The sequence below is a fragment of the Macrobrachium rosenbergii genome, chromosome 31, assembly GCF_040412425.1.
Source record: "Macrobrachium rosenbergii isolate ZJJX-2024 chromosome 31, ASM4041242v1, whole genome shotgun sequence".
In the NCBI taxonomy this organism is placed as follows: domain Eukaryota; kingdom Metazoa; phylum Arthropoda; class Malacostraca; order Decapoda; family Palaemonidae; genus Macrobrachium; species Macrobrachium rosenbergii.
The window spans coordinates 29,229,159-29,240,383 of record NC_089771.1 but is presented as its reverse complement, the minus strand read 5'-3'; the positions used below and the strand labels follow the sequence as shown (position 1 = coordinate 29,240,383).

Below are 11,225 nucleotides of genomic sequence, written 5' to 3'. Positions count from 1 at the left end.
ACTATTCTAGAATTACATATGGGTGAATATATATCTGGTAAATATGTGACCAGTAACGATTCTTAAGGTAACTCGGGTTCGCTTCCCGCGGCCGGCCGTCACAGGCTCTTCGTTCTTCCTTTGGATATCGGCTTCGTAGTTAAGCTGTTAAGAGGGCATTGTGGCTATTAGAATTACATATATATATATATATATATATATATATAGAGAGAGAGAGAGAGAGAGAGAGAGAGAGAGCAATAAGTGATTTCAATATTCAGTGGTATAGTAATCGAACTTCTATCAAACATGGAGTTAAACAAAGGACGAAGGAACAGACGAAAATAAATCCTTCTCTCCGCCAGCACTGAGGTAGGCTATCTGAGGCTTAAAGAGGAGATTAACTTTTAAAGGGTTTTGTGTCTTTTGGTTTATGACTCCCAGGGAGATTCGTCATACTGAACGGCACGAAAGAACTCGATACATATGGCAGCATGCGTTTTTGTACCTGACCCCAACAACCTTCAGTTAAATTTGTATTACTGTAAGTGTGCTGGACTCCACAGGGTTCCCAGATCGTGATAATTATCGGTGATAATTGACCTCTGTACGATAAACGATAACGTTGTGTACGATATACGATAATTTCCGATATATTTAAGATAATTACTGAAAATGTGCGATAATTTGAACGATGTACATAATGTATTGAACACTCCAAAAATGAATTAAAATTTTCTGCTGCTCCACAGCATAACCACCCTCAAGGACACGATGGCTTTCCCGGCGGTAGTTAGGAATGATAGAACAATGGGGACCACTTCAGTTATACTTCACAGATCTGCAATATCAACCGTTAAAGTACTTCTGCAATCATGATTACTAGTATTTATGAGAAATTACGAAATCCTTTTGTTCGATTGAAAAATTTGCCTTACCAAAATTCACATCAGTTAAATCTTTTATTTCAAAGTGACCTGTTATCACTGTATAAGCAAGTATATTTGTATACTATGTATAGCCGTATTATGTTATGAAAAAATGATCTCTCAGACATAGACCCCAATAATGAACGTAATTTTTGAGAGAACAGATATATTTCGAGAGAGTGAAATTCTAATTTGAAGAGGAAATGGTAAAGCACAGCAGAGCCTTCAGATCACGGCTGCAAAACAGATCAAGATGAGGTTTGACTTTGGTACCAGCATCAAAAACTATCTTGGCTCTGAGTCTAGATCGTGATAGTAATGAAGCTTCAAGAATAATTGAGCAAGATGATGCAAACCTACAACAACTGGACAATGAATGGAGAAGGCTCGTCATAGAAGACCTTCCAGGAACAAACATGACACAAAACCTAAAGAAGAAATCCAGATAAGTTTTGGGTAGCTGTTAAAAATGTTTTGATTTCGATGGAGTTAAACAAAGGACGCCAAGCAGAACAGACGAAATAAATCAGACTTAAAGTTGTTAGTCCATAATGCTTGCCAAAGCACTAGTGAGTATTCAAGCTATCTGAGGCCTTCAGGAAAGCTTAAAGTGGTGATAAGAATGAGATTTTCCTTTCCATTAGTGACATCAGTGATGATGAATAAGGCAGTTTTGTGTCTTTTGGTTTATGATCTCCCAGGAGAAATCAGTCGTAAATATACTTGTTACAAAATGATATTGAGTATAATCTATTTTATATAAAATTATTAGTAATTGAAATTTCCTTTTAAAAAAACATAACCCTATATCTTTATTATACTGATATTAGACAGGTAGTCATGCGTTTTGCATATAACTAAATTTGGGTCATGTATCAGCCCCACCACAACCTTCAATTCTCATGTTAAATTTTTCTTTTGTTTATGTTTACATTGGTGATATAATGACTGTACTAAATTGTGTGCTGGACTCATTATTAGCTTAGACAAGATCACATTAATAGATATAGGATATATTTTGAAGGAAATGAAAAATGTACGCCTCAAAAACGATAATTTGAAGAGGTTTGGTACGATAATTCTGGTCTGAGGGAACCCTGAGCAAGATCCAGGGAGCCTCAGAGAAGAACACGGGTGAGCTCTCGCATATATTTATTCCATTCGACGTGAGCTAAAGGTCATTCAGAGTGCTTTGCAGTGTCAGTGTTATTTTTCACCAGTTCGAAATAGTGACTGACGCGACATTCAGAAACGAAGTTCAAAACGCATTCACGGCAGAAAGGAAAATGGCGTTCCGCCATGTTGTCTGTTGGTACAATCAGGGAAAAGACTCCTTTTACAAACCCCTGCGTTCACTAGACACGCAAAATGGCAACGCCGGGTTTTTTTTTATGTGGTAGAAACTTGAAAATATGAATGAATTCTCTGTTCTTGTATCAGAGAGAAATCACATAAAGCAAAGTCGTCATGCGTTTCCGTTAAGCCCCAGAGACTGCACGACACGGGAATCGGAGGTGGAGGGACGCGGGGGGGTGGCGCGGAGGATGGTTAGGTTTGGGTTTCTGTGTAAAGTTGAGACGATGAACTATATCAAAGCATGTATCGCTTCGTTAACGATTTTTCTCCTAATTCCTAAACCTTTTGAAGCTAGTTCTGATTTCCCATGGAAAAGATAATAGTGTAGCTGCAACGACTGAAAATAAATATCGATACAATGTCTACAAAATCATGTTGATAAACAACCTATTCCTATACACGAAACGAGAGAGAGAGAGAGAGAGAGAGAGAGAGAGTAAATATTATATTTCTATCAAATTTTACCATAAAAATGCAGTTTTCTTATTCAATTCCTTTCCATGGCCTTGACCATGTCTCGTTCAAATGTATCTGACCACAGTAAGCTGCATTAGAATTCAAATATTTACAGAAAACTTTACATGAATGACTGGACGTATAAGGGTGTCTCTGATTAGCTGATTACAATTATGGGTATTAATTCGTCTACCGACAAATGCAATGGGGCTCATCATCTGTTTTGTGTAATCCAAATATTTCCCTTTGAATATCATCCATTCTGCGCTGAAAAATCCGTCAACTTTGTGTCTTTGAATCCAACAGCGGAGGAAAAGTAGTTCTATCTTGAACAGCCAACAGTTCTGTATATCGTTGTCAGAAAAGAACCAAGATGTTTTGTGAGAATATGGATGAATAAAGAATAAAATGATTGGAAATACTGGACTCGCTCGATTTCCGGGTGTCTCCCGCCACGTGGAGCATCTAGTGGATGGGTTATAGTGTGGCCACCGAGAAATCATCTTCGTGTAGACTTTGCTGTCAAACTGTTTCCCATTTTGGGTTACGAGGATGTCCAAGACAAGGTCTAAAGAATACTTTAGACCTTGGTCCAAGAAAGGCAGAGTTTTTCTCTCTGCTGAATTCGACCGTAAAATTTAAGGAGGAATTGTTGTGAAGTTCGTCGATTTCTGATTGGCTGTCGAAATGGGGGCCGGGGAGGGGGACGCTTTTCCTATTGGCTGGGGGCAATGGCTGACCGGTGGATCAATATACTTTGTCGGTCATCCAGACTCTCTTGGATGAATCATTCCGCTCCTGGTTTCGACATGCAGCCAACCAGAAAATGAAACTCCAGTATTAATACTGAATAATTGTAACATTAGAGAACAAGTCTACGCAGCAACTGAGACCATCCGTGTGAAAAAAGAAAACAGCAGTTATGGAACATACGCCTTTGCAGTGACCCATCATTCCCACATTTCAGATCTTCTTGACTGGCTGTTTAGGATGGTTTGGATAAGCGAATTGCTGCTCTTTCCCAGTCGGGTGATCAGACTGGACATTGCTCGCGTAACGATGATTTTTAGATGATCTAGACAGTTTTTTACGAACCTCTGCGTAGCAGAATGGTAGGTAGGTGTGTAGGTGAGCCGCCACAGAATGTCATTGCGAACAACATTGAGAGTGGGAAAAGCAACAGTTTCGTGTCAAGGTGATATAGACGGCAGACCTCCTTGCTATACAAGGTTGCCTGTCGCACACATTATATAGTTTACGTCGCCTCTGTTCTATGTCATCCGTAATCGTTCAGGTCGTTTATGATGACGTGGCCCCGAGGGTAGTCGCCAGATTTTGATTTTCTAGACATTGCATCCGCTCATATAGTTGCTCTTCATTTATTCTTCAGTGCTTGAGAGCAAGTTTGAACTGCGCTCTCGCCTGTCTCTCTCATCAGCAATGCAAAGTTCCATTCTTTCGGGTATACCATTTTGCCTCCACAGTAAAAAACATGTCGCGTGAGTGTGTGTGTATATAGATGTCTAACCGGGTCATTCCAGCCAGGCGTGTTACGAGAGTTGCCTTGACGAAATCTAAAGGTATCTCTGTTGGGCAGGTTGCAGTATCTGTAGGCCCAAATGTAGAAACGACCACCTCGGGAGAGACATAAAAGAATTCTGTTCGAATATAATAGTCACGCTGCTGGACTCTGGCAGACACCTCTACAGATTTCGTCAAGGCAAATCTCGTAACACACCTGGCTGGACTGACCTGGTTAGAGCCAGGATTGCCTAGTGACGACTCGTGCTTTTGTTTCATCTCCAGGAACACTTTTAGCCCAATCTTTCACGAGTTCCTCACTCTCCCATTTGGGATTATAATGTTTCTTATAAACACTCCAATTGCACTTTTTTTGGCATTTTAACGCAGTCAACCTTCTCACTGAGTGGGAAAAATGAATCTGACTAGTGACTCACATTTCGAAGTGAATTACCCTTAACGCCTCAATTCCTGTTCAGTGTCTAGACGGCGACAGTCTGATCAACCAACTGGCAAAACGAAAATAACTAATATTTCATTATTATGCTCTAAACAGTATTTATTAAAATCCAAAATAGAGGTAGATTCAATATACGTCTTTCCGTTACAATAAATATGAAATATAAAATTTGTAAAGGCCTATAAAACGGACTTCGTGATGGCCAGGTTTTGTGTCACCAAAGTAGCCCAATTTTAGATAAGTAGCGGCACCATTCCATAGCCCGCGGCAAGCAGTTCAAAAGTAGCCCGATTGGGCGGGTAAACCGCGGGTTTGGCAACACTGGAACTTAGAGCTCTTGATACATGCACTCACGATGAGTCACGAGAAATGTGTGCACTGTGGAGGCAGTATGATAGCCCAAGGGAAGGACACTTTTCGTTGCTGATGAGACAGGCGAGGACCAAGTTCAAAAGTGCTCTTACAAGCACTGCAGACTAAATGAAAAGCAACCAAGAGAGTCTTAGTAGCTAGAGCTATTTAGTAGCTACCAGTATATGTTAATTGTGATTTGTTCTTCCGGTTAAGCAATGCAAATGGGATGGGTAGTAATTTGAATGGCCTCTTTTGTGTGCTTGTGATAAAAAAATGGAAGAAAGTATGGGAATTTCATGACGGGGGCGCGTATATGTGTGTCTGTGTGTGTACGAGTATTAGGAAAAATATAGCCATCAAGTAGAAAGTATATATTTGAAATCAGATAGAAAACGTAACCCAAAATTTATGTAAACACGGAAAGAAAATGTGTTCTCGAAAGCCTCTTCCATATATTTGAATTTCGTCAATTATGTCACTTTATTCGCATAAATGTAAAGTAAAAGAAAGTATTTTGATAAGCAATACGTATTCGTTCGATGTCGAACCTGAATTTTTAAAAGTTGTGATCGCTGAACGTCAAGGACTAAAAATATCACATTTTCTGTTGGTCTCGATGCAATGGCGTTTGTCGTATAAGAAAGTTCTCGAGGACACAGAGATTTAACTATGAACATCTACCAGCAGACAGTATGGATCTTTCCTAGATAGTGACCCCCAACAAAGTTCGGGAGTCGTTATCTAGGACTAATATTTCTTGGGGGTCATTACCTTTATGGTATTTACAGTCTTTTGTTTATGTTTTGACGGTAATCACCAACGGGCTGAATCACTCCATATAAATCCCTGAATATTGCAAATCTCCAACATCTGCAACGCCAAAACTGCCGTGAATGTGAGTTAACTTCAAGCCGGAATGTCGTGTTTGCCAGTTCAGCTGCAATAACCACAATATCCTCCTTTTTTTTATCTCTCTGCTCTCAGGTCACGGTGAATTCATTTAGTCGCAACACCAGAGGATTTACAGGATTCCATGGATTTGCAGGATTCAGAGGATTTGCAGGACTCCAAGGGTTTGCAGGATTCCAAGAGTTTGCAGGATTCCAAGGCTTTCCAGGATTCCAAGGATATGCAGGACCCCAAGGATTTGCAGGACTCCAAGGATATGCAGGATTCCCAGGATTTCAAGGATATGCAGGATTCCAAGGATTTGCAGGACCCCAGGGATATGCAGGATTCCAAGGCTTTCCAGGATTTCAAGGATATGCAGGATTCCAAGGATTTGCAGGTAACCTCTGTAATGCGGCCTTTAGGCGAAGAGCGGTTGTCGAATAATAAAAGAAACCGCGTTATTTCAATTTTTATTTTTATTTTAATAATTTTAATTTTAATTTTAATTTCAATCACACTAGCAGCAAGACATGCATCAGATAATAAAGCCGGAGAGAAAAGCGACGGAATCCCTTCGGGCACCGTGCAGCCAGAATCAACCATCCAACCATTATATTACCAACTATTATAACGCGGTTGTTGAACAGTCCCACTCCCCAAGGAAACACAGCTGTCAAAAATGAACACAAGATCATACTGAAGAACAACTCTATTCTCTTTGTAACTACCACTGTGGATAATAAAACAATCGAGTTAGAGGTCGACAACGCCACCAACAAGTCTAACGGTGACCTTGGCAATTTCATTGATATCATTCTTCAAGTTTTAGAAGTCGGCGGTATACAGAAAAACATAATTGTCAGATTTAGAATTCATGGACTAAGCTATCGCGAAGACGGCAACCTCTCCGGAAAGGTGGAGGGAGAGATTGAAGTAATTGGCAGCGTGCCATTGGGTAACATGATCTGTCGACCTCGGCCTGGTGAAGTTTTAAAAGATGAAACACTTGGGAGAGTGCTGGATAATAATAGCATTTATTTTCTCTTAAATGTGACATTGTCCCGTTCTTATGCGTGTACAAACTTGACAGCTTAACGGTAACCGCTTACTGCAGAGATTCTTATCGTGTTGCTCAGAAGCATCACTGTGATGCTTCTTGTCAGGAATCTCTGCCGGTGACAGAATGCCTTGTCGAAGGTATATGGGTTCACCTGAGAATATTCATACTTTACGAAAAAGCCTTGCGATGGGTGGGAGGGCTCTTGAACGATGGGAATCGATTGTCTCCTGGCTCAGATCTAAAATACCTCTGTATGCCTCGTCTCTTTATCATTATTATTTCAAGCTCTTTCCTATTTTATCAGCTTTCTCTCATCTCGGTGTCCAACCTCTTGGATTTTCCACCTCACAACGCAACTACAGAGTTTTTCCCTAGTTTCACCTTTGGATTCTTGAACTCCATCGCATAAGCACCCAATAATGTTTAAACCTAAGAGTTACCAATAAGCGAGTTGTATTGGTAAAAGTAAGTATACCTTAGTTTTACCAGACCACTGAGCTGATTAACAGCTCTCTTAGTATTTAAGGGTGGAATTATTCCTTAGAACACGCCTTTCGTTTCCAGAGGTTGGTTGGTTCTGGGAGTAAGACACTCGGTATTCTGTCCGATTTGCCCATCATGGTGATCAGAGTGGGGTTGATTGTATGTGCATAATACTCTGTCCCATCAAGTGGATTTGGCTTGCAATTGAGCCACACTCATCATGTTGGTGCCACTCTCTTGGTTTCATTGGTGGATGGACGGACTGCATGAAAGGCTAATGGCTTCTCTTCGATATCCTCAGACAGTTCTTTTTCTCTTCATTGCTTTTGCATGGCTATAACTATAAAACCGGTCTCTCGTGGACAATTCTGATACAACCTGTTGATGACCCTTGCAAGTTGAAGGATATCCCTGTTAAGGAAGGATCTGGCACAGTTACACTGGGGCCCTGTTCCTGAGGTGAATGATTCTGTGCCTGTATCTTCTGTGAAAACACGAGAACACTATGGTGACGAAAAATCTGGTGTAAATGCTAAGTTGAGAGTGCTGTACAGCCAAGATATGAATGAGAACGCTGACTTTGAATTTTTGCACAATTATATGAAACATTTCGGCCGCGTGGAAAGGAATGGTGTCTGATACCTAGATTTCCTCTTCTGCATACCCACTGAAGCAGAAAGAACCGGATGTTGTTCACAACTTGCGACTTAAAAGAATCTGCACCGGTGCTTTCCAAACCTATCTTCAGTTGAGGGCATCTGTACAGATTCTCGCGAACATCTCCCATGCAGACATCAAAAGAAAAGTGCTTGGGTTGCGTTGCGCAGTGAAGAACCCAACTCCAAAAGTACAAGAGGAATGTAAACTTAGAGAGGTCTGTGCAAAGGTCCCCTAAACCTTTTCAAATGAGGCAGCTTGAAAACCCGGAGAACAACGTAGGCCTATTTCTGCGTCAGTGATATGAATAATTTGAAGACTCCATCCGTAAAGGAAGACTAATACAATCCTTCATTGGAAAAGTCTTTAAAATTAAAATGTTCATCTTGATTAAACAGAATATATTTATTTGTTTTCGTAAATTTGTGAGATGATATAGTGCAATACAAAACAACCATTTGGAGCAGCCGTATAGCGTTCTCATTCATGTTATATATTTTTGGCCAGAGAGAGAGAGAGAGAGAGAGAGAGAGAGAGAGAGAGAGCTACTCCAGTCAGTTGTTTGCTCGTTGTTTTTGTTTGTAATTTGATCATTAATTTCGGTTGCACATGTAGCAAAAATTATTTACTTTTCCTGTGGGCACCACAGCATGCTTAATGTAACGAACATCATTGAATTTATTGCATTTATTTATTGCAATTCACGAGACGTGCAATGCAGAGGACCGAAAGAATCTGCAAGAATATCTTACGCAAAGGCTTTGTTGAAAAAAATTACTTTTATTTTATTACAACATTATTTTCAAAACTACTTTTTACAAAGAGAATTTTGGGTTTTACTGTGCCATACTTTTATCATTTGAGTTAAAAAAAATCCATGAAATAAGCATGCTGAGGTCAAACATCTTTCACTGTTGTAATGGCATATTTTGCATAAATGTTATTCTTTATAATAGTGGACGAATGTATTCGTGATTTAGACTTCACCCCCTTGTAGGTGGTGGCGATATTTTAATGTTACATTTATGTATTGTATTCTGTATGTTTGTATACTACTGTAAACACGTTCTTCAGTAAATGATTTAATTACTGAATCGTGGGTATATCTGTAAACGTGCAGCATGAGGGCTACGCCTTTTTTAAGTTAGTTTATTTGTCATTGTATGAGGTAGTATAAGCAGGTCTTATTTGTCATTGTATGAGGTAGTATAAAAAGGTCTTATTTATCATTGTATGAGGTAGCATAAACAGGTCTTATTTGTCATTGTATGAGGTAGTATAAAAGGTCATATTTGTCATTGTATGAAGTAGTATAAACAGGTCTTATTTGTCATTGTATGAGGTAGTATAAACAGGTCTTATTTGTCATTGTATGAGGTAGTATAAAAGGTCATATTTGTCATTGTATGAGGTAGTATAAACAGGTCTTATTTGTCATTGTATGAGGTAGTATAAACATGTCTTATTTGTCATTGTATGAGGTAGTAGCAACATGAGGGCTACGCCTTTTTTTTATTTAGTTTATTTGTCATTGTATGAGGTAGTATAAACAGGTCTTATTTGTCATTGTATGAGGTAGTATAAACAGGTCTTATTTGTCATTGTATGAGGTAGTATAAACAGGTCTTCTGTACAATTTTCCTTAAATTATTAGTTCTTAAGTGTATAATTCTAACAAAAATGTATTCAGTAAATTCAATGTGTTCAATGTTATGTTATATCTTTAGGCAAACACAAGACTTGTTTGTTTAGTTAATGTGTGTGCATGTGCAGTTTGTGTATCATAGTAACTAATAAATGATTGAGCATTGTACGAGTTGTATTTGTGAATCCTGTGTACGAGGAATCTGTTCTCTGTGACCGGGGTATCGTGGAATCTTAAACAGGTTGGAAATCCTGATTTGCTGGTATAACAGAAATGAAATAGTTATGTAAATAGATTAAGAAACTCAAAAGACCCACTCGAACAACTCACCTTAACAATTATCTTCCCTTACTGAGGAGAAAGGTCCCTTTTTCTTGAAGACTCGCCTTTTGCGGGTGTCCCTCCCATCTCGTCTCGGGTGACTCAAGAGGTTTTCCCAGGTGGGTCTATAGCGTTGCTGACTGCCCAATTCATATTCGTCCAGTACATCAGGGTATAGATAGAATCCCGGTCCTTTTCTCTATGATTCACGTTTCCGAAAATGTCGCGTATACTGACAAATAGCACTAACATTGAGATAACACTTCCACAAACTTCCTTTGAGGTAGAGAGAGCGTTGAAAAAAACCGAAAAAAGCGAAAAATATCATCAGGAAATGTGACCAACACCATCAAGGTTAAAATCTGCTTCTTATCCAGTCCTTTCCACGCGACAACAGTTTTTTTTTGGGGTTGGTGTTGGGGGTTGGCCTGGTGGGGAAACCAATGATGACGAAAAAGATATTGCAAAACTTTGGTAGTTCGTTCAGATTAACTTCGTCACTCAAACATCAGTGATTTTGTCTTGGCACTGGGTTTTAAACAGTACCCTGGCCATAGTAAAATGCAAATAGCCCCTTCCTCATTTTCTATATACGTGATGTGTTAAGCAGGAAAGACATGTTAATAAAAGTTACTGCAAAGCCCACATCCCCACTTCGTGCCAAAGTTTAAGGTTAAGGTTCTTTGCAGCGTATACCTACGGCCTCTATAGCTGCAACCCCTTTCATTCCTTTTACTGTACCCCCATTCATATTCTCTTTCTTCCATCTTGCTGTCCACCCTCTCCTAACAACTGTCTCATAGTGCAACTGCTTTGAGGTTGACCTCCTGTTACACCTTTCGAACCTCTTTTGCTGTCAATTTCCGTTTCAGCGCTGAATGACCTCACAGGTCCCATGTGCTCGGCCTCGCGCCTAAATTCTGTATTCTATACAATCCCTCCTTTTCGTGGTTACGCGGAGTAATTAGAAATTGAACCAGTGAGTTGATGCTTGATCTGTGTTGGCTGGCATTAGCAAGTAGACACAGAGAGCAGATCAATCTGGTACTTGATAAATTGCTTCGGTTCGATTCATTTGAAAAATTGAGTCGTTAAGAAGGCTGCGATGACTCC

General features: G+C 39.7%; 1 long non-coding RNA gene across 1 annotated transcript; it reads left to right on the top strand.

The window, feature by feature from the left end:
* Positions 1–2,010: 2,010 nt before the first annotated feature.
* Positions 2,011–10,445, top strand: LOC136855488 (uncharacterized). Its single transcript, XR_010858046.1, has 3 exons — positions 2,011–2,042; positions 6,040–9,488; positions 9,524–10,445. It is a non-coding gene; the product is annotated as an uncharacterized lncRNA (long non-coding RNA).
* Positions 10,446–11,225: the final 780 nt, after the last annotated feature.